We start from the raw sequence: 25733 nt of genomic DNA on the forward strand, positions 1-25733 counted from the left end.
CAAGCACAGGAAAGAGTTATCAATGGATTATTCCATTTATTTACACATCCCACTATACACTATGGGGTCCATTGGTTCCAGAGGGTGTACAGTGGCTCAATGGTCATGGAAGTACCATAGATTGGCATAGGGGGCATGAGGGGCCATGGGGTTGGGTAGAGGGACATAGGGAGTATGAGGAGCCTGAGGGTGGAAGGGCAAAGCCTGGCATGAAGGCATGAGGGGCCTGAGAGGATTGGTGGTTTCTTAGCATAGGGGACATGAGGAAGATCTTTTAAATTTATCTTTTAAAAGGTCTCCTCATGCAGAATAATGTTCATGACTCATCTGATGGGCCATGAACCACAACTCTTTTAAAAACCTGGCCCAACTCCAAGAAAATTGTGCAGGAGTAGGAGACGCTTATCTCCACAATGGAGCCAGCCAGGTCGGGAGTGCCGGATGCGGGCTTTTGGCAAGAACCAGCCTGCATCCTTTAAAGGCACTCCCGAAGATTGCACAGCATGGGAATGGAGTAAAGAATCTTGGGATTGGGACCACCCGCCATTTTCAAAAGGCTCCCGAGGCATCCCGACTTGCTGGAAATTCAGGCCTTAGTCTCCCCCTGTGAAAGTCAGCAGCCTTCAACAGCTATTTTGCAGCCATTTGAGTAGCGCTACAAAGGAGCACAGGGCCAGGCAAAAGTGCCGGCAAGTCTTGCACTAAGGGAACGCATAAAGGTGATTAGTTGACTTTTGTATGGTTTGTTTGATAAAGTTGATTTGAAATGTTTGTACTGTGGTGGCTTTTATTTCCTCATGGTTTCTAAGAAGACACTATGATGGTCAGTGTTGGTGGGATCATAAAGTGGCGAACGGTTGCAGAATTGGGAATTGAGGTTGTGTTCACAAGTACCGCAGTCAAATGAGTCATTCACTGACAGCCCAGGCGGTAAGGTGATGTGTTGGCTGCCTACCCCATTCTTCTTGCTCCTCCTATTTTCCCTCTTCCTTTTCATTGTTGTCCTTCTCCCCAACACTCTTCATCGTTATCTCTGGTAACAGCAGCTGTATATCATGATGGCGAGGTTATTCAGAATGCAGTAGACCATGACAAAGTGTGACACACGCTCTGTAGAACACTGCAGGGCTCTCCCAGAGTGGTCCAGGCAGCAGAAATGTTGCTTGAGCACACCAGTTGTCCGCTCACGGATGTTTCATGTGGGAACATGGTTCTCATTATATGCATGCTGTATGGTTGGGTTGTGCATTGGAGTCATGAGTCAGGTAGTCAACTAATAGCCCTCGTCCTCCTCTGATTTGCAGTGGTGACCCAATTACTGATAGGACAGTGGACTGGTGCAGGAATAAAAAGACACCATGACTACTCCCAGAATACACGGCATTCTCCAGCATGATGTACTGAGCATGGTAGTATGGCTGCTGCACCTTAAGGGTTGTGTGGTTTGGTACACCCCTGGATATAGATGTGGCTTCCGCAAAGCCATGTGTGTGCAGCCAATGGCATCTTACATTGTGGGGAGATCCATGATCCTGGTGAAGCTACGTACATACTCTGCTTAATTTTCTCTGGTCAGGGAGAATGCAATTTATTCCCCTCTCCTGGCATGAGGTGCATCACTCACCTCCTTTATACAACTATGAGTTAAAAATTGATTTGCACCCCATCCACAAACATTCACTGCCTCCACCACTGACGCACAGTGGCAGCAGTGTGTACCATCTAAAAGGTGCATTGCAGGAACTCACCAAGGCTCCTTAGACAGTGCCTTCCACGACCACTGACATCTAGAAAGAAAAGGGCAGCAGACACATGGGCCAACATTTTATCCCCCTCGGGGGGGGAAGAGTTAGAGCGGATGTGTGTGGGTGGGCCTCCAATCTGCACCCCCATTTGGGGGCGCACTGCCATTTTACGTGGGCGGGCAAATTAAGGACCGCCCAGCGTGACGTCCGCCAGGAAGCGCTATGTGCTCCCTGTGCGGGCGGGGGGAGGGGGTTCCCTCAGGCAGTAGCATGAAAGAGTGCACAGATTTCCCTGAGACAAATTGCTGCCTCAGGGAGATGGTCACCGATTTAAAACTTTAAATAAAGAGGTTTAAAAAATTTCCCTGCCATGTACCCTCATGTGACACTGCCATATGAGTTGGGACATGTCCATAACTTTTACTGAAACCTTTCGTAAAAATTTAAAGGTCCTCATGAAAACTTATCCCACCCGTGGATGAGGTTTCGCGCTTTCTCCGAGGCCCACCTGGGCTCCCGGCCTGCCCGCCAACCCTAAGGCTGGATGGGCAGGTCCATCAATGAGGTTAATTAGTTTTTTAATGGTCTTTATAGGCCGTTGAGAATTTGGCGGGTGTGCAGCCCAATCGGCTGCGCGCCCACCGAACTGAAAATCTAAATGACGTGGGGTGACGTCGGGATGCACGGCCGACGTATCCCTGCGTCATTTTACGCGTCGGCGAGTGGGCCCCACCCCCGCTGGCCGACCAGGAAAACCTGCCCATGGAAACACCACCACCTGGAAGTTCCCCTCCAAGCCACTCACCACCCTGACTTGGAAATATATTGGCATTCCTTCACTGTCACTGGGCCAAAATCCTGAAACTCCCTCCCTGACAGCGCTGTGGGTGTACCTACACCACATGGGCTGCAGCGGTTCAAGAAGGCAGTTCACCACCACCTTCTCAAGGGCAATTAGGGATGGACAATAAATGCTGGCCTAGCCAGCAATGCCCATATCCCATGAACAAATAAAAAAAATCCAAATTAGTAACAATTATTGTATTGTTTATGGATACTATGAGATACTACGTACCCAAAAGACAGGTAAAAAATGCATTCCACTGTTGCACTGACTCCTGCAAAACCCTTTTAAATAATTGGAATAATAAAATACAATGAAATACATATGCAGGAGCTCCTTTTCATCAAATCTATTTGCCCTCATTTCATTTCAGTCACGTATCCCCAGTGCGGTGTCAATCCAGATGACAAAATGCTCAGAGGGGCACTGTTGAACTACCTGAACACTTCATAAGCTTTTGTTTTTGTCCCATTAATTGAAAGTGCTCTTGCAATTTCAAAACATTCCGGCCTGGGAACTGAGCTCTGAATTATGCAGTGGGCTTTCCCATGGTGGAGGGGGCAGCGTTTTGCAGCCCCAGGCAGTCTGCATTATAATTCTCTTACTACCAACTGCCAATGCGTCTTTAAACCACCTGTATCAGACCAGTTACACCAGCAGTGTAATCTCTGCTTTAATCTCTTTAAGGTTCAACATTAAAACAAGAAAAAATAATGGAGAGGGCATAGAGTAACCAGAGCTGGGATTTGGGAGGGTGGGGTAGGTGGGGGGCAATTTAGGTGACCCGACATTTTCACTAGGAATGTGGAATCCTCCAATAATTATGTGCCACTCGATAAGTACGGCTCAGAGGCAAGATTACAGACAAATGGACACTAACTGACTGGTCGAACTACACAATCTGTCATCCCAAATACTGCAGATCGTATATCAAATGAAAAAAAAAGGCAGTAATCAAAAATCTGCTGATAGAATTCAAGTGTTGCTTAGATGGATATAACCACTGTCATTTGTAATGCCTCTAAGGGCTTTTTTATGCCTCAAAAGACACAACAAAATAAGAAAGTAATCTCCCCTCATTCTATGTCGATTCCGAAGGATGCACATAAAGAGAATAAGGCTGACAAGATAAATTGTTATGTAGATTTGGACTTTCCAAACACTCCCTATAAAAATGTCAAAAAATCAATTTTTAAATGAGATTGTATTTTTTGACACAGTTGTTGATTTTTTTTTCTGCTGGTCCCTTTTTATTATTTATCCATCAGAGGAGATGTTACTATAGGAACGAAGGAGGGCTAGTTTAAAAATAATCTTTCATCCATGAAACTGCCATCACCTTATTTTCTGAGACCTGTCACACGACAGTTCAACACATACAAAATCAATGCTCAATAATTTATACGCTTACTAGCATTTTAACTCCTGTTCTTTCCTTGTAAAAGTCTATACAGAACATGCATATTGGAAAGCATTGACAAGATAGCCATTTCCCTTTAGCAGATACAGATTCTGTTCATAGACAGTCAAGGCAATGAACAGAGTATATTAAAATCACATGCCCAGTTTCTCAAAATACTCTGTTGGTTAAAGACACTATTTGATGTAGCATTAGGTCATACAGAGCAGATCCTTTGTGAGAGCAGTCCAAATCAAGCCCACTGCCTCATACTCCTTCCACAGGCTTGCATCTTCCTCTAGTTCAAATAAGTATAGCATTTATCTATTTTTCTCTTGAAAGATGCAATAGAAATTTCTTGCTCTCTTAGTGACAATTTAAAATGAATGACCCCTTGTTACTGACTCGCTTAACAGTGGCAATAACTGTGGTAAAGTGAGGCCCCCTGTCCCTTTAAGAGAATGCAAGTGTACTGCTCATGTGACAGCACTGACAAATCACTGTACAGCACGGGCAACTGGGAACTGTCAGTCTGGTTCTGGAGGTTTCTGAGTGAGCACGTATGATCTGGTGCTCTGCCTTGTGTCTCAATAAACCATCACTGTTTATTCTTATATCAGTCTCTCCCCATTATTGATTGCTAGCAGCAATTGATGAGAACATAGGAAGGCATGACAGGAGAAGCCCAGAGAAGTGTTACACCAGGACAGAGTTCAAGCTGAAGTCAGCATCCTTCGAAAGGAAATGGAAAATCTATTAAAGGACTTCCCTGAGCTACAAAATTCAATCAGTTCCTAATTTGTGCCACGAAAACGATATGAAGAAGAATTGGAAGAGCTGAAGCAGCAGCTGCGTAAAAACCCTGAAGTTTTAAAGCTAGAAGGCCCTGAATTCTCAGAAGAGCTGTCGGAAAACTCAACTACTGAGCTCATTCACGTTTAGCTCGCACTTGAGTTTAGTCCAGCCAACAGAAAAATTAAAATAGAGGACAGAGATACAGGTCAGTGCTGCCAAGAAAAGGACACACAGGAAGAAAAAGGGAAATTATTGACAGTCCTCAGAAAGAAAAACAAAAAGATTTTTTTTTTCCTTTCCCTCTTTCTCCTCACCCACCCGTATAGCTCATCGCTGTATTGCTTTGTGCTTGTTGCCCTTTATCTGTTTCAGCTTGGAGGGGAGGGGCAGCAGGAGTGAATGTGACTGCATCCGGAAGATGGTGAAATCATCCATTGAGGGGCATAGTGGGCAACTGCCCCTGAAAAGGGGGTCTCGGAAATACCAGCCAAGGTTGCTGGGCTACGACGCTCAACCCGTCAAAGAAAGCCTCCTGAGAGACGTGACCTGTAAATAGTTATTGTGTAAATAGTTAATGTTTTTAAGCTTATTGGCTGTACTTTTAAGTAAAAGGGGAGGTATGTGGTAAAGCGAGGTACCCTGTCCATTTAAGAGAATGCAAGTGTATTGATCATGTGACAGCACTGACAAATCACTGTACAGCATGGGCAACTGGGAAATGTAAGTCTACTTCTGGAGGTTTCTGAGTGAGCACATATGATCTGGTGCTCTGCTCTATGTCTCAACAAACCACCACTGTTAATTCTTACATCAGTCTCTCCCCATTTTTGATTGCAAGCAACAATTGATGAGAACGGAGGAAGGCGTGCAGAGTTCAGTTGGCCAACGAACTCATTTATTCAAGGCATAAAAACAACCTTTCTTAATCACTATCAAAATCTTTATTCAATCTCAATTTAGCCTTCTTAACCCAGTGGAAATAGCCTCAGTACCTGAAATATCTCCTCATCATGATAGTTTCCAAATCTTAACATCATCCTTATGAATCAACATTGCAATGTTTATAAACGTAATGCCCTTTATTTAAGGAGGCATCTGAAACTGCTCTAATAGTGAACTCACTGTTGCTTTTTCAAGATTACTAAGACCTATGTCTCTTTATGCTATTTAGAAAGTCCAAAGCCCTTGCTTGACCATGTTTATAGTTTTATCTAACTCCCCTATCAATTTCATGGAACCATGCATTTGGATTTTAAATCTTAGATCTTCCTGTTTAAGGGTACACTTCATAGTTATTCCTCCCAAATTATATTGTCTGTCCAATCTGTTGATCTGTATGCACCTTTCTGGAGTATTTTGATTTGGCAGCTCCCCTATTTTGTGTTGTTTGCAAGTTTCAAGATCATGTTCTTTATATCCATGCGTAAATCATTTATGTATACCTAGAGTTGAAGTGGAGGTTGCACTGAAGAAACATGTCAAGTCTTTATCCAGTCAGGAACACAAACACTTTGTTTACCATGCAGTTGCTGCAGCCATGATCTAAATAAGTATCAAAACAAAGATCAAAATTGTGAGTTAAGGTCACACCAATCACTTTCAGGAGAACTTTCGCTATTTGCAACAAAATTGTAAGAGCCTGCCTAATCACTGAAAGCTAGTATGCAGGTACAGCAGGTAATAAGGAAGGCAAATGGAATGTTGGCATTTATTGCTAAAGGAATAGAGTATAAAAATAAGGAAGTGTTGTTGCAACTGTACAAGGCATTGGTGAAACTGCACTTGGAGTACTGTGCACAATTTTGGTCCCCTTACTTGAGGAAGGATGTAGTTGCATTGGAGGTGGTTCAGAGGAGGTTCACTAGATTGATTCCAGAGATGTGGGGCTTGTCTTATGAGGAGAGATTGACCAGTTTAAGCCCATACTCACTAGAGTTTAGAAGGATGACAGGAGATCCAATTGAGATATAAAGGATGCTAAATGGGATGAACAAAGTAGACGTGGAGCAGATGTTTCCCCTTGTGGGGCATTCTAGAATGAGAGGCCATAGTTTTAGGCTAAGAGGTGGTAGATTTAAATCAGAGATGAGGGGGAATTACTTTTCTCAAAGGGTCATGAATCTGTGGAATTCACTACCTCAGAATGCAGTGGATGCTGGGATGCTGAATAAATTTAAGGAGGAGATAGACAGATTTTTAATTAGGAACGGGTTGAAAGGGTATGGGGAGAGGGCAGGAAATTGAAGTTGAGGTTGAAATGAGATCAGCCATGATCGTATTGAATGGCAGGGCAGGCTCAAGGGGCTGAATTGCCTACTCCTGCTCCTGGTTCTTATGTTCCTATGTTATGTTCTTATAAGCAGCAAGTATTTACCAGTCCCAAATAATGGAAAGTAGCACCTCAGATATGGCCAAACTGAAAATTATAACTTCCTTTGATTCATAGAATTCAGTTCTTAAACATCAGTTTCTCATGTCTTTAGTTCTAGATTAGGAGAGGAAAATAAAACAGGATAAGTTTACATGTGCAAGATTCTGAAAAAGACCATGCATTATACAAATGCTGGAAAAACTCAGCAGGTCTGACAGCATCTGTGCAGAGTAAGACAGAGTTAATGTTTCAAGTCAGTGTGACTCTTCTTCAGACTCTTCTTCTTTGGCTCTGAAGAAGAGTCATAAGGATTCGAAACGTTAGCTCTGTCTTTCCCTCCACAGATGCTGTCCGATCTGTTGAGTTTTTCCAGCATTTTTTGTTTTTGTTTCAGATTTCCAGCATCCGCAGTATTTTGCCTTTATCCACACATTATACATTACTGTTTTTACTGCTGCTTGGTAGTGCGGTACCTCGAACTTGGTATTTAAAAACCATATATTATGGGCACAAAATTCATTCATGTAGCGGTGCTACGAAGGGTTACTTGAGTTTCCCAGATGGAGGCTGCACCTCCAGTCGCTGCCTCCCCTGCAGCTGTACAGGGCCTTGATGAGAGCACCTCTGGAATACTGTGTACAGTTCTGGTCTCCTTTTTTGGAAAAAAGGATATAGGGTAGAATTCTTAGGTTGGCAGGCGGGCGCGCGCCCCACCCGATCGGACGCGAAATTGTGCGAGATGACTTAGGGCGAGCGTCCCGTCCTCGCGCGATATTTCAGTCGGCGGGCACAGACAAAAGTCAGAAGCGCGCCCGCTGGCAATTAAGAGCCCTATTAATGTAATTAAAGTTGCAATTGTCTCTGACTTTCCATGGGCCGTCCAAACTTACGGTTGGCGGACGGGTGATTCTGCCAGGCAGACTTTGCATTTTCCATCCAAGGGTGGGATGAGGCTTCCGTTATTAAATTTAAAAAAAAATAAAAATCAATGGGCAGCATTTTTACCATGTATATGTTCAGGGGACTGATTGTGACGCTTGGATGCTTTTTCCTGATTTTAAAAACTTTATTTAATTGTTTTCAAGTCTTCAGCTCCCTGAGGCAGCTCTCTGCCTTTAAGGAGCTTTCATTCGGTGCTCACCCACGCTTACGTCAGCGCCCGCCCTCCTTCCGACCCCACCCCGGCAGCGCTGAGCATTTCAGCGCACGCTTCACGCTGGCTGGACGTTAATTGGCCAGCCAGCGTGAAATCGCAGTCAGGGGCTGATCATTGTCGGCGGTCCATTCCCCAGCCGATCCCGGACCTGCTGATTGTGCCCACCCACCGACCTAAAAATTCTGCCCATAACTGCATTAATAGCAGTTCAGGTAAGGCTCACCCGTCTCATTCCTGGGGTGAGGCGCTTATCCGATGAAGAAAGGTTGAACAGTTTGGGCCTATACCCATTGGAGTTCAAAAGAATGAGAGGTCATCTTATTGAAACATATAAGGTCCTGAGGGAATTTGTTCGGGTAGATACCAGGAGGATGTTTCGATTGGTGGGGGAGACTAGGGCAAAGGGACACACTTTAAGAATAACAGGTCCACCGTCTAGGACAGAGATGAAGATAATTTTTTTTCTCTCAATGGGTTGTTAGTATCCGGAATCCTTTTCCCCAGAAAGCAGTATAGGCTGGGTCATTGAATTTATTCAAGGCAGGGTCTTACGACTAGTCCCCAGGTGAGATCCGCCAATTTGTTAACTTTTTGAACGGGACCCCTATTTTGGCATGCACCCGGGTAAGGAGGAATGAGCTGGCTGCCCTTCTTTATTCAACCCCCTTGGTCAGTCAAAAGAAGGTTAATTTAAAAGGGATCCATTCCCCCATGGATACCTTTTCCCAGACCAAATGTATTTGTTTTAGAAGGAGCCAATTTAACCAGGCTTTCTTGGGCCAAAGAAAGAGTAGTTTTATTAGTTACTAAAAACTTAAGAAAAAGAATGAAAATGCAACACACATACACACAGATCAGAAATGAGAAGTTCAGAGCCCAAATAAATGTTTAAAAAAGATATACAAATCAGTCTTTTGCTTGTCCATGAGGGGTAGATGGCAAAGCACTGCGGCCGTTAAGTTGGGTGATTCGGTAGAGCTGACTTGGGCAGTTTCGCAGTGGGTTTGGAGACACTTGGTTCTGCAGGTTAGTGGTAGAAGCTATCCCATTTCCATTAGATTCTGGCTTCTGCTTTAAATGCCCACAACTCCAGCAACACAGAGACAGAGAGACTTTGCCTGCAACTGTAGGGGTGACTAGTTGGTCTTCATCCTGCTGTAACACACAGCACAATAGCACACTAGCACACACTGCACTGCTCATCAGCTAGCTTTTTAACCCATTTTTCCGTGTCTTCCTGTAAGGGCAAAAAAAAAACAAGATTTATGTCCAGAATCTGTTTTCTTTGATCTCTAACCATTTTACACATTCTGAGATATGAATCAACAGGAGATGGATTTTAGCTGACTGCTGAGATGTGTTAATCAGTCTTTTGTCTCTGTAACCACAGGAGATTAAAGTTCAGTCTTTTGCATCTTTCCTGTCTCCCTTTTAAATGTCTCTGCTTGAAGAAGGCCATGACACCATTTCAGGTGTGACATTCCATGGGCAGAATTTTGTCCTCGTTGGGCGGGCCTGACATGGGTTGGGTGGGTGTGGTCAGGAAGCTGACCACCGTCCGCGATCGGGACCGGGACCGCGATTTCACACTGGAGGGGCAATTAAGGCCTGCCCAGTGTGAATCGCGTGCTGCATGCAGTGCTCAGCGCTGCCTGTGTGGTAGGGGCTGGGAGGGGGAAGAAGGCCTCAGGGAGATGAGCAGTTTTCAAAATAAAAATTAAAGAATTTTAATGTGTAAAAAAAAAATGGCCTCTCATATGACTCTGTTACATGGGCAGGGACAGACTAGAAATTATGATGATTTTTTTTAATGACGGGTCAAAACATCATCCCGCCCGTGGATGAGGTTTCGCAAAAAATGCAAAGGTTGCCTGGCCTTTTCGCCTGCCATAAGGTTGGACGGACAGCAAAAAATTTCAATCAGCCGGATTGTTATTGACCTTAATAGACCTTTTAATTGTCAACAGGTGTGCTGCCAACTCCTGAGCGCGCCCACCAACCAAAATATCACACGAGTGCGCTCGCCTGACATCATCGCGCGCCAACTTACACTTGAGCAGGGTCGGGCATGCGCCCGCCTGGTCAGTGAAAAATCCTGGCCTATGTTCTTTCAGGGCAGGTTTGTCAGTATAATTCACATAGGAATTTTCCAGAAAATGGTCACTTTACATTATCAGCCATCTTTTGCTCAGTGTCCTTGCTTTTACGTATTTAAAAACATGAACATCTTCCTTAAAAAGTTCAATATGCCTGTAAATATTTTGTGGCTGTAATCAGCTTTTCATGACAAGAGTTAGGCAGATTTTGATAGACAAAGGAGTGAAGGGTTATTACAGAGGTTGAGGGGGGAGTGGAGGGGGAGGGGGGGTCGGGTTTGGTGGGGGTAGGGAGCAGACAGCAATGTAGCAAAGTAGAGTTCAGACCACAATCAGATCAGCCATGAGCCTATTGAATGGTGGAGCAGGCTCGAAGGATTGATTGGCCTATTCCTGCGCCTAAGTCCTTTGTTCCTATGTTCCTATTCCCCAGTGACACAGGCACATGCAGCTATGTCCCCTGTGTGCTCCCGAGCACATTGCGTTAAGCTCTTTCCCATTGAGCAGAAAGTACCTACACATCAATCTTATGCAATTATGCGAAACTATCATCTCATTGAGTCATTAAAAATACCTATTAATTAAAAAATAAACATCTCTGACCAATTTATACAGATAGTGGTAGTGTAGGCAAACTGAAATATTCACCATGAATGTGTAGTCTGCAAATCCAGCACACAAGCCTCATTAATTCTTATTGGTGAAAAGCGTACAATCTAGGCAGCTGATGTGACGCCAGGATCCCAAAGTTGGACAGTGCAGGTCCTGACAATTTCTGTGTTGTCCACTCATGAAATAGTAAGTGTGAAGCAGCCAAGGTGGGCCCTGCAGGAGCATTATTCAAAAGTCCAAGTACACAGATTGCAGGTAAGTTAAATTTTTGAGACATTTTCTTTTGAAATGTGTCTGAAAGGGCTCTGGAATGTATTTTGGAGGTGGGATAGCACTGTGGCAGTTGACCTACTCACACGAAGGCTGCGGCAAATATGGGTGCAGTAGTGCTAGTGCCTCTGGGCCTGCAGCATGACGGCGATAGAGCAAAGACTGTGGCGAGGGCAAGGCCCGTGCCATGCCCTCTGCTAAATTGGAGCTAGACTCCTCCCTCAACAATGGCAGGAAACTGTCAGGTAGGTCAGGCAATGCACCCTGCATCTCAATGTCCATTAAAGAAAAATATTGCGGGTGCTGGAAATCTTGAATAAAAAACAGAAAACGCTGGAAAAACTAACTTTGCACCAATGCTTTAGTCTTTAACACTATCATACCACTCCTCCTGTCTTGTGTTCCATGACATCTTTGTCATTTAATCTCCCCGCTCTCTTAACTATCCCTGACCTTCTAGTTTGCTTCACCTGCCCCTCCCTTCTTTATCAACAGCATAAAACCCATCACATTTCCACCTCTCTTCAGTTCCAAAGATGAGTCATATTGGATTTGAAATGTCAACTCTGTTTCATTCTCCACAGACCTGCTGAGTTTTTCCAGCATGTTCTGTTTTAATCTCAGTGGGCAGAAATTTTTGCACGCCCGACCCACTTGAGCGTGAAGTTACATGCGTGACGTCGGGTAACGTCAGTGCATAGTTGGCGGGCGCATGCAAGAGCCAGCAGTGTGCCCGCCAACAGTTAAAAAGGCCTGTTAAGGCCATTAAGTTGTCAATTAAATTAAACTTTTCGTTGCTGGCCCAACGTAACGGTTGGCGGGCAGGCGAAACTGCCACGCGGCCTTTGCCTTTTTTTGGAAACCTCATCCTCAGCTATCCACCTCGGGGACGAAAATCCAGCCCATTTAAATGTGAAGCACTCTGGCACGTTCCTGAAAGAAATGGTAGAACAATATTAAACTCTATTTAATTACCTTTCTTCGGTTCAATAATTAAGAGGCCCATTAAGGCCTTTAGTCAATTAATTAAATCTGATTTTTCGCTGCCCGTCCAATTGTTTGGCAGGCGAAAAGGACAAGAGGTCTTTGGATTTTTTGTGAAACCTCATTCATGGGTGGGATGAGGTTTCCAACAGGAATTAAAAATAAGATAAAAATGTTGAAATCTCATTTATAACATGTCCCTGCTCATGTGACAGAGTCACACGAATGGGGACATGTTTTTTAAAAAATTCTTAAAGTCTTTATCTATGTTTTTAAAAATGTTCAGCTCCCTGAGGCAGCTCTGTGCTTTCAGGGGGTTTTTTAGTGCGCGCACCTGCGTGCATGCACTAACGTCTACGCTCGCCCTCCTCCCGCTCCTACACTGGCGGCACTCAGCGTTGCAGTGCGCGATTCATGCTGGCTGGCCGTTAATTGGCCAGCCAGCGTGAAATCGCGGCCGAGGCCCAATCGTAGGTGGCGGTTGGTTTTGCGACAGCTCCCAGCCAGCTCACCACGCCCGGCCGGCGAGGTAAAAATCCTGCCCTATGCTTAATAGATGCAGACTTAAAACAAAACCATGGATCAGACAATAGAGTCTGGGCTTCACTGAGCTACTGTATCTTGAGCTTAATTCCTTGAAGCTATTTGATGTATATGATATGCTATATCATTTTAAATGCCTAGGACAAGGAAATGTCAAGAGGCCCAAGCATACTCAACTCATCTTTTGCTGGATTCATTGCCATGCAGCTACCCTTCATCCTCCAATCTTCATGAGTGGCAAAAAAACAAGCCAACAGAGACTTGTGTCATCAGTTCAGCAATCATTTGTCAAAAATTCCCTTGTTCCCTTAATATGTACATTTCCCAGGCTGAATCACAGCTAATGTTGATCAATGTAGAACTGATGGCTTACTCTAGCTGAAAAGCCCTCTGATTGGGTGTAAGACTCCATATCAGTCTTAAGTTTTAAGTTTTTGTGTGGACCTGAATTAGCAAAATAACTGTAGAGAGAAACTCTACATGAAGAAACCCTGCCTTGAAGAAGCTGTAAATGGCTCAGTGCCAAACATCACACTTTGTGCGTAAAGAGTGGTGACATTTTGGATGCTTTAGACTCAGGGCCTTGCTCTATGCGGCCTCTGTCTGCTCCCTGATGCGATTTCAGACAGCACTGAAGGATGGATCTACAGCAAGGGCCTTGTTTCTAGAGCCACAAAGTAGTTCACCTCTGGTCCATTTGACAATTTCTTGACAACTGTCATCTCCAATTTGATGAAAGCTTTTTTTTCATTCCCTTTTAAAAGCTGGAACAGAACTTGTACTCAGCTAGTTGTGATCGGGGGAGCAGACTGTTTTGAAATGGTATTTGTTTAATATGTGTGCTACAATTAGAAAGAATATCTTGAATAATAACATTGCTTGTTATAGCTAGAGTTAAAAGGATGTCGGATATATTAGCCTGAGTTCATAAGAAGTAAGGAAAATCTTCCAGCTACATAGAGTCTCAGACTATTATGCAGTAGAAATAAACAATTCAATGGAGAAAAGAAGCAGTTGTGTTTATTGGATATAAGAGGGACAGCAAATGTGTGACTATCAGAGATTTGCATTACTGTTTGCAAAAGTATTCAGAACAGGTTGTTCTCTGTATTTTAAATCTGCCATTTACAATCTGTAAATAATGCTGTTTTGAATACTTCTGGAAAATATTTTTTGACATCAAAAGGGGCCAAGCTTTTGAAAAAAGCTTTCTTTTACATTGGGGTAAACATGATGATGAAAGAAAGATAACAACATAGACTATCCTGAGTGTGAACATAATGAATTAAGGATAATTGGTCCAGAATTTGCTAGCATAAATGCACACGGTGTTATTAGTGCACTAAAAACTCCAACAATTTGTGCTGAGGAAGTGCAAGTTGCAAAATACTACAAAGTGCTGAATGATTTACACTGCCCGCAAACTCACTATCAAATTCCTCATGAGTTTCAAGACACTGTTGGATTTCCACAGTAAGTACCAATTAAACTTACCACAGAGAGGTAGTGCTTGTATCTAATAGAGTAAAGACCCTTTTAGTGATGAGATTTATTTTCCTACAACGTCACTCAATCTTAGAAGCCCAGAAAGGGAATAAGTGAAACTGTGTAATCTAATTCCTGCAAAGTACATGCAAAGATATGAATTAGAAGCAGGAGTCAGCCACTCGACCCCTCGAGCCTGCTCCACCGTTCAATAAGATCATGGCTGATCTGAATGTAATCTCAACCCCACATTCCTGCCTACCCCTGGTTATCTTTCACCCCCTTGTTGATCAAGAATCTATCTAGCTCTGTTTTGAACATATTTATGACTCTTCTTCCACTGCCTTTTGAGGAAGAGAGTTCCAAAGACTCACAACCGTCTGAGAGAAAAAAATTCTCCTCATCTCTGTCTTAAATGAGCGACCCCTTATTTTTAAACAGTGAACAGATTCTCCCACAAGAGGATACATCCTCTCCACATCCACCCTGTCAAGACTGCTCAGGATCTTAAAGGCTTCAAGTAAGTCACTTCTTACTCTTCTAAATTCCAGTGGATGCCAGCACAACCTGTCCTCTTCTTTTTAAATTCATTCATGTGGTGTGGGCATCACTGGCTAGGCCAACATTTATTGCCCTACCCAAATTGCCCTTGCTCAGAGGGCATTTAAGAATCAACCACATTGCTGTGGGTTTGGAGTCACAGGTAGGCCAGACCAGGTAAGGATGGCAGATTTCCTTCCCTAAAGGACATCAGTGAACCAGATGAGTATTTACAACAATTGACAATGGTTTCATGGTCATCATTAGACTTTTAATTCCAGATTTCAAATTCCACCATCTGCCATGGCAGGATTCAAACCCAGGTCCCCAAAGAATTACCCTGGGGCCCTGGATTACTAGTCCAGTGACAACACCACTACGCTATCGCCTCCCCTGACAACCCACCCGTTCCTGGTTTTAGTCTAGTAAACCTTCTCTGAACGGCTTCTAATGCATTTACATCTTTCTTTAAATAAGGAGACCAGTACTTTACACAGTATTCCAGATGTGGCCTCACCACTGCCCTGTATAAGTGAAGCATAACCTCCCTAAATTACTCATGGAGGTGTTTCAAAATTTAAATTTGGTTTCTTCTTTTACTTATTTTTACTTTTTGTATCTCTTTTTTTAGCTATCAGTCAAATATTTTCCCCTCTGTGCACCTAATTTGAATCTACTGTAATTCACCCTATGTCCTTTTCTGCATTTGCTCTGCTTCTTTCTTATCTGTAAATCACCTTAACTAACGAGAAGTAAGTATTGCCCCATCGTTCAGCAAGGTCTCAGACACCCATTACTCTCACCGTGCTGTTATCAGCTCTCACTTCCACCAATTTGCAGCCAAAAATAGCTTTGAGCTGAAGGGTGAAGAAAAGATCCATTCACAGGCCAAGCCTCGAGATGCTCCACTCCAGCAAACTCTGGGCTATTATTTGCGTCCACCAAAAAAAGAGATGGGAGACTAAATATGATATTTAATAAATGGTTCAGAAATTGACTATGAATGAATGAAGAGTGTATTTTGTTTAATTCTCAAATGCTTTCTCTTTAAAGCACAGCTTTGAATTTAGTTTCATAAATTAATTGGCTTCATTTTAACCTTTTTGCTGCTGCTTTGCTTGATTTAGACTCGCTGTAATGCTATTTTGCATTAAACTGAAGGAGCTAATTTTTAAATAGCATTATTATCCTGACCTGGCTATCTTGTCACAAGGTATTTCCCCAAACCCTCCTGATTACTATCACGGCTGTAATCTTCTGTTATAAAATAATGTTTTGATTAATGAAATCACTCTTTTGGCAAGCTCTGTACGCACATTGATTTAATGCTAGTATTCCTCTATTCTGCCCTCAAAGTGAATATTGCACCTTGGATATGTTTGCCATATGACACACTTGCATTTATTGACTTACCTTCCACAGACATACTGACTCCGTTTCTTGCTGATTCGGTTACCAGCTCCCAATGGAACGAGCTCCAGTCAGGGCTGAAATCCATTTACTATTTTGCTGAATCATTAGTGTTAGTAACACAGAAGTTCTTTGATTAGTATTTATGTGACCGGGGCACTGAGTAGTTAGTCAGACAGATAACCCTTCCGAAAGGGAAAGAAAATGAATTAAAAGGGAAACGGTTAATTAGTTAATGCCTCAGTTGAGACAATGACTGAATCTTGTTTGATGGAAATATCTTTTCTTCTAGCTTTGTTTCTTACTCATTATCCTTTGTTTATTAATCAGATGCCATGTGACACACTTCATTGTCTGGATCCTAATCTGCAGATTTGATATACTTTCGTGTCCAATGTAACTGCTTTTCAAACTCATTTAGTTCCCTCGCTCAAATAAGTTGTGTGTGTACAACGCCTTTGGGATGAAAAGCACTCCTGCAGAATCTATACCCTTGGAAATGCAGTTGGCACAAATGGTGACGCTGGCAGAAATTGAGTGAGGGGCAGCAGTGTTGCTCGGGTAACACACATTTCCTAATCCGATTGTTGCCAGGGACCAAAAATCAAATGTGGACAGTAATGTGTGCAGAATTGTGAGGTCAACTGCTTAAGGGGGTCAGTTGGGTTGGCATTCAAACGCTTTTTGCACCATAATGCTGTTGGAATCATTAGCACAATATAATCACTTCACTCAGATTTAATGTTAAGGCAAAAGTCTTCACTTAAAAGTAAGGTGACTGAATATGTTTTGCCTGGAGATTTTTAAACTTCTATCTGTCACAGGGGCGACATTCCCAGCACTGATACAGAGCAATATCCACACAAAAGCGCTGTCACAGCACATTACATAAGTACAGCACTGCCAATAGTAGTCAAAGTCAGCATGGTACCCAAAGCACCAGGCACACCTCCATCTAGCACAGCCAGGACAACTTCAGTGTCAGGCAGTTTGCTTCATGCCAAGGCCACAGATGCCTTAAGCAACATGACCAATTAATCTTCCCACCTATTTCCATTATTTTTAAATCTACAACTAATACCTCGTTAGTCTTTCCACCCCACCCCCACTAGAGCTGTACCTTGAGTATCCTGCCATCCATTCTTAATTAGCACTTTTCTTAGATAATATCACCACCTTCAACACCTCTTTAATCCTTTTGTCTGTGACATCTTTTGATTATCTGCTCCTATCACTGCTTGCTTGTCCCCACAACCACCCCACCCTCAACTTCTCTCTCCCCCCTGCCCCCCACCTTAAACCAGCTTATATTTCACCCCTCTCCTAACTATACTTCAGTTCTGTTGAAGGGTCATGTTGGACTCGAAACGTCAACTCTTTTCTTCTCCACCGATGCTGCCAGACCTGCTGAGTTTTTCCAGGTAATTCTGTTTTTGTTTTGGATTTCCAGCATCCGCAGTAGCTTTTTGTTTTTATGACCAATTAATTAATTGCTTTTGTAAGTAACTAGAAGCAGGAATATGAGAACAGAGCATAACTCTGGTTAACTACGGCTTGCTCCTGAGTCTAAAGGGCCACTGCCTGGACCCCTGTTGGCATTTGAGCCACCATTGGCATCATGCAGTAATAACATTTTTGTTATCTGAATATTGACATAGAATCCACCAATAAAAAGTCAAGCAGGACAATTGATGTCTGTTTTCTCAAAAACGCTCATGATGACTTTCAACATTGCCCAACTATGATTCCCTTATTTGAAAGAAGAATAAAGACTGCAAAGATGGCACAAAGGCTTTTGTGGTTCATGATACGTATGCATTAACCACAATCAGAAGCACACATAGCAGGTGAAATAGTGCCTCTGTCCTACCAGAATCAGCAGACATACTATTGGTATCTGTAGTGTTTAATATGGTTTGATTGATTGCGGATAGTGTTACAATACATCCCCAACTGAGACCGCAATGCCCCACCCCACCCATTGAAAATTTCAGAATGACTGCCATCTGCTACATGTTTCTGAAATGAGCCCTCAGCATATATCTTTTGGCCAGGATGTCACAGATGATAATAACGCCACTGAAGAATTAATAGCAACACCAGTAGCAAGGACTAGTGCCAATCTCTTACACAGGGTAACAAATGCTGTCCCATTTCTTAAAGAGACAGACTTCATCTGCTTAATAACAGTGCTAGAACCGTGTTATATTAATTTATATTCATATCCTTCTGATAAGACGTTAAACCAGCATCCTGTCTACCCTCTCAAGTGGATGTAAAATATCCCACTGCACTTCAAAGAAGGGCAGGGGCATTCCCCCTGGTTTTCTGGTCAAATATTTATCTCTCAACACAGATAATTAAAGAAGGTTCACTAATCATTATCTCATTCTTGTTTATAAGGAATTGCTCTGTGCAAATTGGCTCCCATAACAGTGACAATACTTCAAAAAGGCACCTTTGTAAATGGCTTTGAAATGTCCTCAGGTTGTGAAAGATGCTATATAAGTGGCAAGTCTCAAGACTCTCTACACATTCAGTTCTTCAAATGCCAACTGAAGCTGATGCTGATCTAATCATGAGCAGGGCATCTATTTCTTCTCTATAAGAATGATAGTAGCTGGAGTGCATCCAGTACTGCCTTTAGCCCTTGTACTTTGCTTACCTCTTCCACATCAAAATCACATTCAAGTTCCACATTCATGTGGAAGGAATAAGTTTGCCAGCTGGTGGCAGGCTGGGATTCCAGTATCACTAGATCTCTCCCTGAGCAAACCCATTCTTTTTCTCACCAGTAATATCCAACCCGTGGCAATTCAATAAATAATCACTTAGCTTCGTCTTTCCAATGTTATACCAAATATTTATCTGCTTTGGTGTTTCTCCCCAGCATCTAAGTGATCTTGTCTCATCGCAAATGGTCAGCAATGAGAAACCATTTTTATGATTTAGTTATCAGGCTCACTTTGTCCAGTGAACACGAGCTGCACCCTTCATATTAACACCTTTGTTGGTGCTTGAAACAATATAGGCAGAGAGACTGATTAACTGAACAAAGACTGGTGGTTTATTGGAACTAAGAACAGAAAACTAACACCATGTTTAATCACCTCCAGCTCTAGACTTACAGGACAGAATTTTCTGCCCACTGGGCGGGCAGGCCCGATCCAATCTCTGGCGGGCGGGGAGCCGATCCCCACCAGAGAAGCAGGCCCTGCCGCCATTTTAAGTGGGCGGGCCAATTAAGCGTTATGCGCTTCCTGCGCTGCCTCAGGGAGATTGCTGACAGTTGTATAAACATTAAAAATAGAAAAAAAAATCCTTAACATGTCACATGAGATGGGACATGTTAATAAATTTCACTAAAAATTTATTAAACTTTTTAAAACCCTACATGAAACCTCATCTTGCCGGTGGATTAGGTTTCATGTTTTTTCTATTCCCTGCCGGAGCTCCTGGCCTGCCTGTCAACCTTAAGGTTGGACGGGCAGGTTCTTTAATTGTTTTAATGATCCTGTCAATGGCCTCAATTGGCCATTGACAGGTCGGCGGGCCCGCAGCTGAGTTGGCTGGGCCCCCGCTTTCCTGAAGACTTAAATGGGGCGTGATGACGTCGGGGGTTCCGCCCGACATCATCCCACGACATTTTGCGCGTCGGCGAGCGGGCCCCGCCCCCTGCTCGCCGACGGCAAAATTCAGCCCACAGTTATCCAAGTAGCCCGCGTTGTGTAGCAATTGGTCGATACAGTCATGTGGTCAGTTAACTACATTCTCTTAAAGGTACATAGCACTTCACTTTACCACAACCATGGAGCCTTTTCCAACATTGGTTTCAACTACCAGTCTATGGATGACAAACCAAGAAAAGGTGTAGCTCCAAAGACCACTGAGAACGTCCATGTATTGCATACTAAAGAAATAGGTGAATGCTACAAAGGATCAATTTTCCACTGAGTAATTCCTGGCTTTATGTGTCAGGGTGAATACTTTACAAATCTCAATCGTGCAAGTGGCAGGTCCATCTATGGCAACAAATTTGAGCATGAGAACTTCATATGTAAACACATATAAGATATTCATTTATCAGGTAAGAGAAACCCAGGCCCCATTTACCATCTCAGGTGAATGAGGAAGGTTCTTGGGTCCCATTTGGAATAAGAGCAGGGGAGTTATACTTGTTGTCCTGGTCAAAGGTTATCCCTCATTCAACATCACAAAAACAGATTATCTAGTCATTATCATATTGCTGTTTATAGGACATTGTTGCGCACAAATTGGTCACAATGTTTCTGACATTACAACAGCGACTGCTTTAAAAATACATCATTGGCTGTAAAGTGCATCGGATGTCCTGAGGACGTGAAGAGTGCTATATAAATGCAAGTCTTTCCTTTACACATTGGCCAAGTTTGGATGAAAATGGGTTTTTTTGAACGTGTTGTGGAAAAGGCATGTATGTCGCAAGAGAAATGGGAAAAGATAAAGTTCAGCTTGCAGCTGAAGTCGGTGTTTAGTGCTTCTCAGCTCTCACTTGCTGGCTTACGCTGTGGGAGAGAATTCCCAAAGTTGACTGAAAAATGCAACAATGTGAATAAACCAGGAGGAATAGATTCTCCCAGAAACTAACAGCAATCTGCTGTTTATAACTGACAGTTATTTTTAGGTTGGTGTGGATGGTTTCTTTCCAAATAAGTGCTAAAGTTGAAAGATGAGGTTCACAATTCAGCTTGCATGCCTAATTAAAATCATTGTTGGCGTCCCTCCATCTGCTGTTTTATTGCCTTCCACTTTGGAAATGTCCATTCTTTGAACCTTGCCGTTCTGCATAAGTATTACTATTCTGTGTCTCCAAGGCAACAAGTAACTTCCCTAGACTGATCACCTTTCCTGTGCTCCAAGTGATGACACCTTCCCAAGGCAACAGCCCCTATTAATTAAGCAATCTGTTCGTTATTAAAAGAAAACACTGTCTAAACGCTTCAGCTTAACAATTCATGAGATGGCTTCCTTAGAAACCTTCTTCAATAAGAATGTCTTATTGGTACACATCATGCGTGCACTATCAATTATTGTGGCATCTGAGAGTGCATTTGTATTTCCATTGTGAACGAAGGAAGCACAATAAAAAAGATTCCATATGCAAAATAAATGCACTGGAGTAAGCTAGGACACAGTAATTGGATGCATTGATGCATTGATGTAGTGTACAGTGGAATGTGCCTTTTGGAAATGTATGCACCGATACATTTTCAATGAGTTTGACGCCTTCATTAAATAATGGGCAGAGGAATTTCATACAAATGTATTGATGTACTCATTCATGCTGCACAGCACAATGTCAACCCTATTTGCAAGTTCATTTGTATATTCTCATGAGCCACAAACTGCAGTAAATCCCTTAGGAGATCGGGCAGTGTAATGAACTTGATGTACCGGACAGGTTTCTTCTTAAAACAGATAACTTTATTACAAAGCTCTTTTAGAAGCTACATGCTTGATCAAGGTCCGCAACTAGAAAGCTCTGCAAATTACACACAATACTCCAGGGGCAGAATTTTCCCATCTACATGTGGGGGCGGGCCCCGCACGCCCATGCGTAAAATGACACGCGGTGACATTGGGCGAGTGTCCTGACGTCACCACGTGCCATCGCAATTTTTCGTTGGGCAGGCACGCGTGGATCTCCGATGCACACACGCCTTTAATTAACTGCCCACTTAAGGCTCTTGAGGCGCCAATCAACGGTGATTTCTCAGCGCCCGTGAAATCTTCGGGTCGGCGCACGGGCACAACGGGCAGGTGGGTAGGACACATTTGTATAAACCTCATCCACGGGCGGGATAAGAGGGCTCAATGGGGTCGCGAGTGTGTTCTGTCAAATATTGATGTTTCTAAGTTACTGATGCTTGCCTGTGTGATCTGCAATACTTCAAAACGCAGACCAGCTGCTTGGTCTGGACTCACAACCTTCAGGTCAGCGCTCTGCAGTGAGGATTATTTTTTGGCCTGCAGGTTTCAGGAAGCCTTCCCTTAGCCTGGGAATGGGAGCTGAACTCTCCACTGGAGGCACCTCCTCTGAGGAGGAAGGGAGGGCTAGAAGGGGGAGGAGGCCAGGAGTGCACATTCAGCCTCCAGAGGAGCCACCTTTGGGAGGACAGGCGCAGGCACAAGGGGTGCATGGCCAAAAGGTAGCCCAAGGTGGAAGGGACTGCAAAAGACACCACTATCCTGCTGCCAGGGTTTACTGGCGACGAAGCAGCTACCTCAATATGTCTGAGGTGCAGTGCCGAAGGAGGCTCCATCTCTCAAGGGAGACAGTCAACTATATCTATCAGATGATTGCGCCTGAGATCTTTGCTAACTGTGTGGGTGGACACCCAATGCCAGTGACTCTAAAGGTCACAGCTGCCCTCAACTTCTATGCCTCTGGCTCCTTCCAGTGCTCGGTGGGTGATCTTTGCGGTGTCTCCCAAGCAGCTGCTCATACTTGTGTCAAGCACGTTACAGACACTCTGTTCAGGCGTTCATTGACCTTCATCCACTACCATTGGGACCAGGAAACCCAGACACTGCGAGCCAGAGGCTTCGCAGCCATTGCTGGCTTCCCCCGTGTCCAGGGTGCTATAGACTGTACACATGTGGCCATCAAGGCGCCTGTAGGCGAACCCGGTGCCTTCGTCAACAGGAAGGGCTTCCACTCCATGAACGTGCAGATAGTGTGTGATCCCAGGATGCAGATTCTACAAGTCTGTGCAAGGTACCCAGGCAGCTCCCATGATGCCTACATCCTCAGACACTCCCAGGTGCCGGGGATCTTCAGTTCTCCAGCCCGGCTTGATGGTTGGCTGCTGGGTGACAAGGGCTTTCCCTCAGAAGGTGGTCATGATGCCTCTCTGCCATCCAAGAACCAAAGCTAAGCAGCGGTACAATAAGAGTCACACCTCCACAAGGGCTGTGGTGGAGAGAACCATTTGTCTTCTCAAGTTGCGCTTCCGATGCCTGGATGCTGACCCGGGCATACTCCAGGGAGGCAGCGACACCCCTGGAGGCTTTAATCCAATGAACCTTCAGCGAGCAAACCACATATGGACCTCCAGGACAAGCTTGGGCTGTATGCTCCATATTCGAGAGCTAAGTGCAAAATCTGCCTGGTTAGGAACATTAACTTGTTAATAAAGCTGAATGTCCCACCAAGCACGCATCACATTATTGGAAACCATCCAACTGCAGAATAAAAGAGGCAACCTCAGCCATGGTGACATGTCTGAATTTATTTTTGCAACCAAAGCAACTTAATGGGAAGAATTCTCACCCCACTGGGGGGGAAGTGCAGGAGCAGGCGCGGGCAGACGCGCCTCCGATCGGTGCCCCCAATTGGAGGCGTGCCGCCATTTTACATGGCCAATTAAGGCCCACCCAGCGTGATGTCCGCCAGGAAGCGCTATGCGTTCCCTGTGCAGGCAGTGGGGGGATTCCCTCAGCCAGGAGTGCGCTCTTTCGCGCATGCGTGTGAAAGGGCCCATTCATCTCCCTGAGGCTAAGTACTGCCTAGGTGCAGCTCCTCCAGGTTGCCCCCACAACAGTAATGTGGGTCTCAGTGTTCCACATGCTGCAGGTGCAGAACCCATCTCTCCACCACCCTCTCAGGGTGACCTTGGCATGGACAATATCTGCTGGCCTACCCAGCGAAGGACACATGCCGTCAATTATTCAATACAGTCACTACATTCAGACTTGCTGTGGGTGGGGGGGGGTGGGGGGTTGTGGCAGGGGCAGGGGGGGCACCAGGGAGGAAAGCCGACCTGCTGGGTTAAGTGACCAATGCCAACATGGTACTCACCCTTCTTGAGCACAACAGTCGTTGAAGCGCTTGCAACACTGGATCCAGGTGCGTTGCACCACATCACGGGAGCTCACCACCTCCGTCACCTCCTCCCAGGCATGTTTGGTCATGTGGGGGGGGCCTTCTCCTCCCGTCCTGGGGCACAAGGACCTCCCGCTGTGCGGCCACCTTCGAGGAGGGCAGCAAGGCACTCATCGGAAAAATGAGGGGCACAGTGCCCCCTGCCCTACCCTCCTGCCTGGCCTGCTCACCAGCAGTGCCCTGGGGAGCCCTTCCACTGACCATGATTCACAGCCTTTGAAAGGCTGCAGCAGCTTTTTAAAACAGGCCGTCGGGTCACCATGGAACCCGGTGGTCGTTGCAGACCCACCGCCGCCCACCCACTCCCACTGTCCTCGGGAGCTGCAATTCACACTGGGCGGGCCTTAATTGGCTCGCCTGCGTAAAATGGTGGCATGGACCGATCGTGGACGGCGATCGGGACCGTGTCCGCCCGTGTCCTCTCCCGCTCCGCCCCGCCCTGTCAACCAGAAAATTCAGCCCCAGGTGTGGCCTCACCATGCCCTGTACAGCTGCAGTAAGACATCCTCGCTCCTGTTCTCAAGTCCTATGAAGGCCAACATACCATTGCCTTCTTAGCTGCTTGCTACATCTGCATGCTTGCTTTCAATGATTGATGTACAAGGACATCTATGTCCCTTTGTACATCAACATTCCCCAATCTATCAACATTTAAATAATACTCTGTTATTCTGTTTTTCTTACATAAGTGGATAACTTCTCACTTTTCCACATTTTACTGCATCTGCCATGTATTTGTCCACTCACTCAACCTGTTTAAATCACCTTGAAGCCTCTTAACCCCTCCTCATTGCTCACATTCCCACCAAGTTACGTGTCATCAGCAAACTTGGAAATATTACATTTAGTTCCCTCATCCAAATCATTGATATATATTGTGAATAACTGGGGCCCAAGCACTGATCCCTGCAGTACCCTACTAGTCACCACCTGCCACTCTGAAAAAGACCCCATTTATTTTTACTCTCTGTTTCCTCTCTGCTAACCAATTCTCAATCCATGCCAATATATTACCCCCAATCCCATGTCCTTTACTTTTACACACTAACCTCTCATGTGGGACTTTATCAGAAGCTTTCTGAAAATCCAAATATACCGCATCCACTGGTTCTCCCTTATCTATTCTGCTGGTTACAATCCCCTTTAGAAGCTACAATGCTTGAACCAGGTCCACGACTAGAAAGCTCCGCCCCTAAGATTATCTGCACTTGGGGTTTATTCGTTAGTACAATCACGTGACCTCTAAAGGCAATAGAAAAGGTTATATCTACAATCACTACAGGCAGCCAGGATCTTCCCCTCTAAATCCTCTAAATCCTTTTTGTTGCAAAGAAAATTCCCAAAATATACTCATGGCAATCAATCCTATTGTTTGACCAGGAATTGGACTCAGATTGCAGTTTTCTATGCCTGTTGTCCTGCATATGGGCATTGTGTTAGTCCACTTCCAATCTAACTGTACCTTCCTGTATCCTGTGACTCCCTGATAGTAATTGACACAGCCTCAAAAAGCTCATCCCTACACTCTGGTGTTTCAGCTGAATTTGCCTCAGCTCAAT

This window comes from Cetorhinus maximus, chromosome 7 (assembly GCF_964194155.1).
Source record: "Cetorhinus maximus chromosome 7, sCetMax3.hap1.1, whole genome shotgun sequence".
NCBI lineage: Eukaryota > Metazoa > Chordata > Chondrichthyes > Lamniformes > Cetorhinidae > Cetorhinus > Cetorhinus maximus.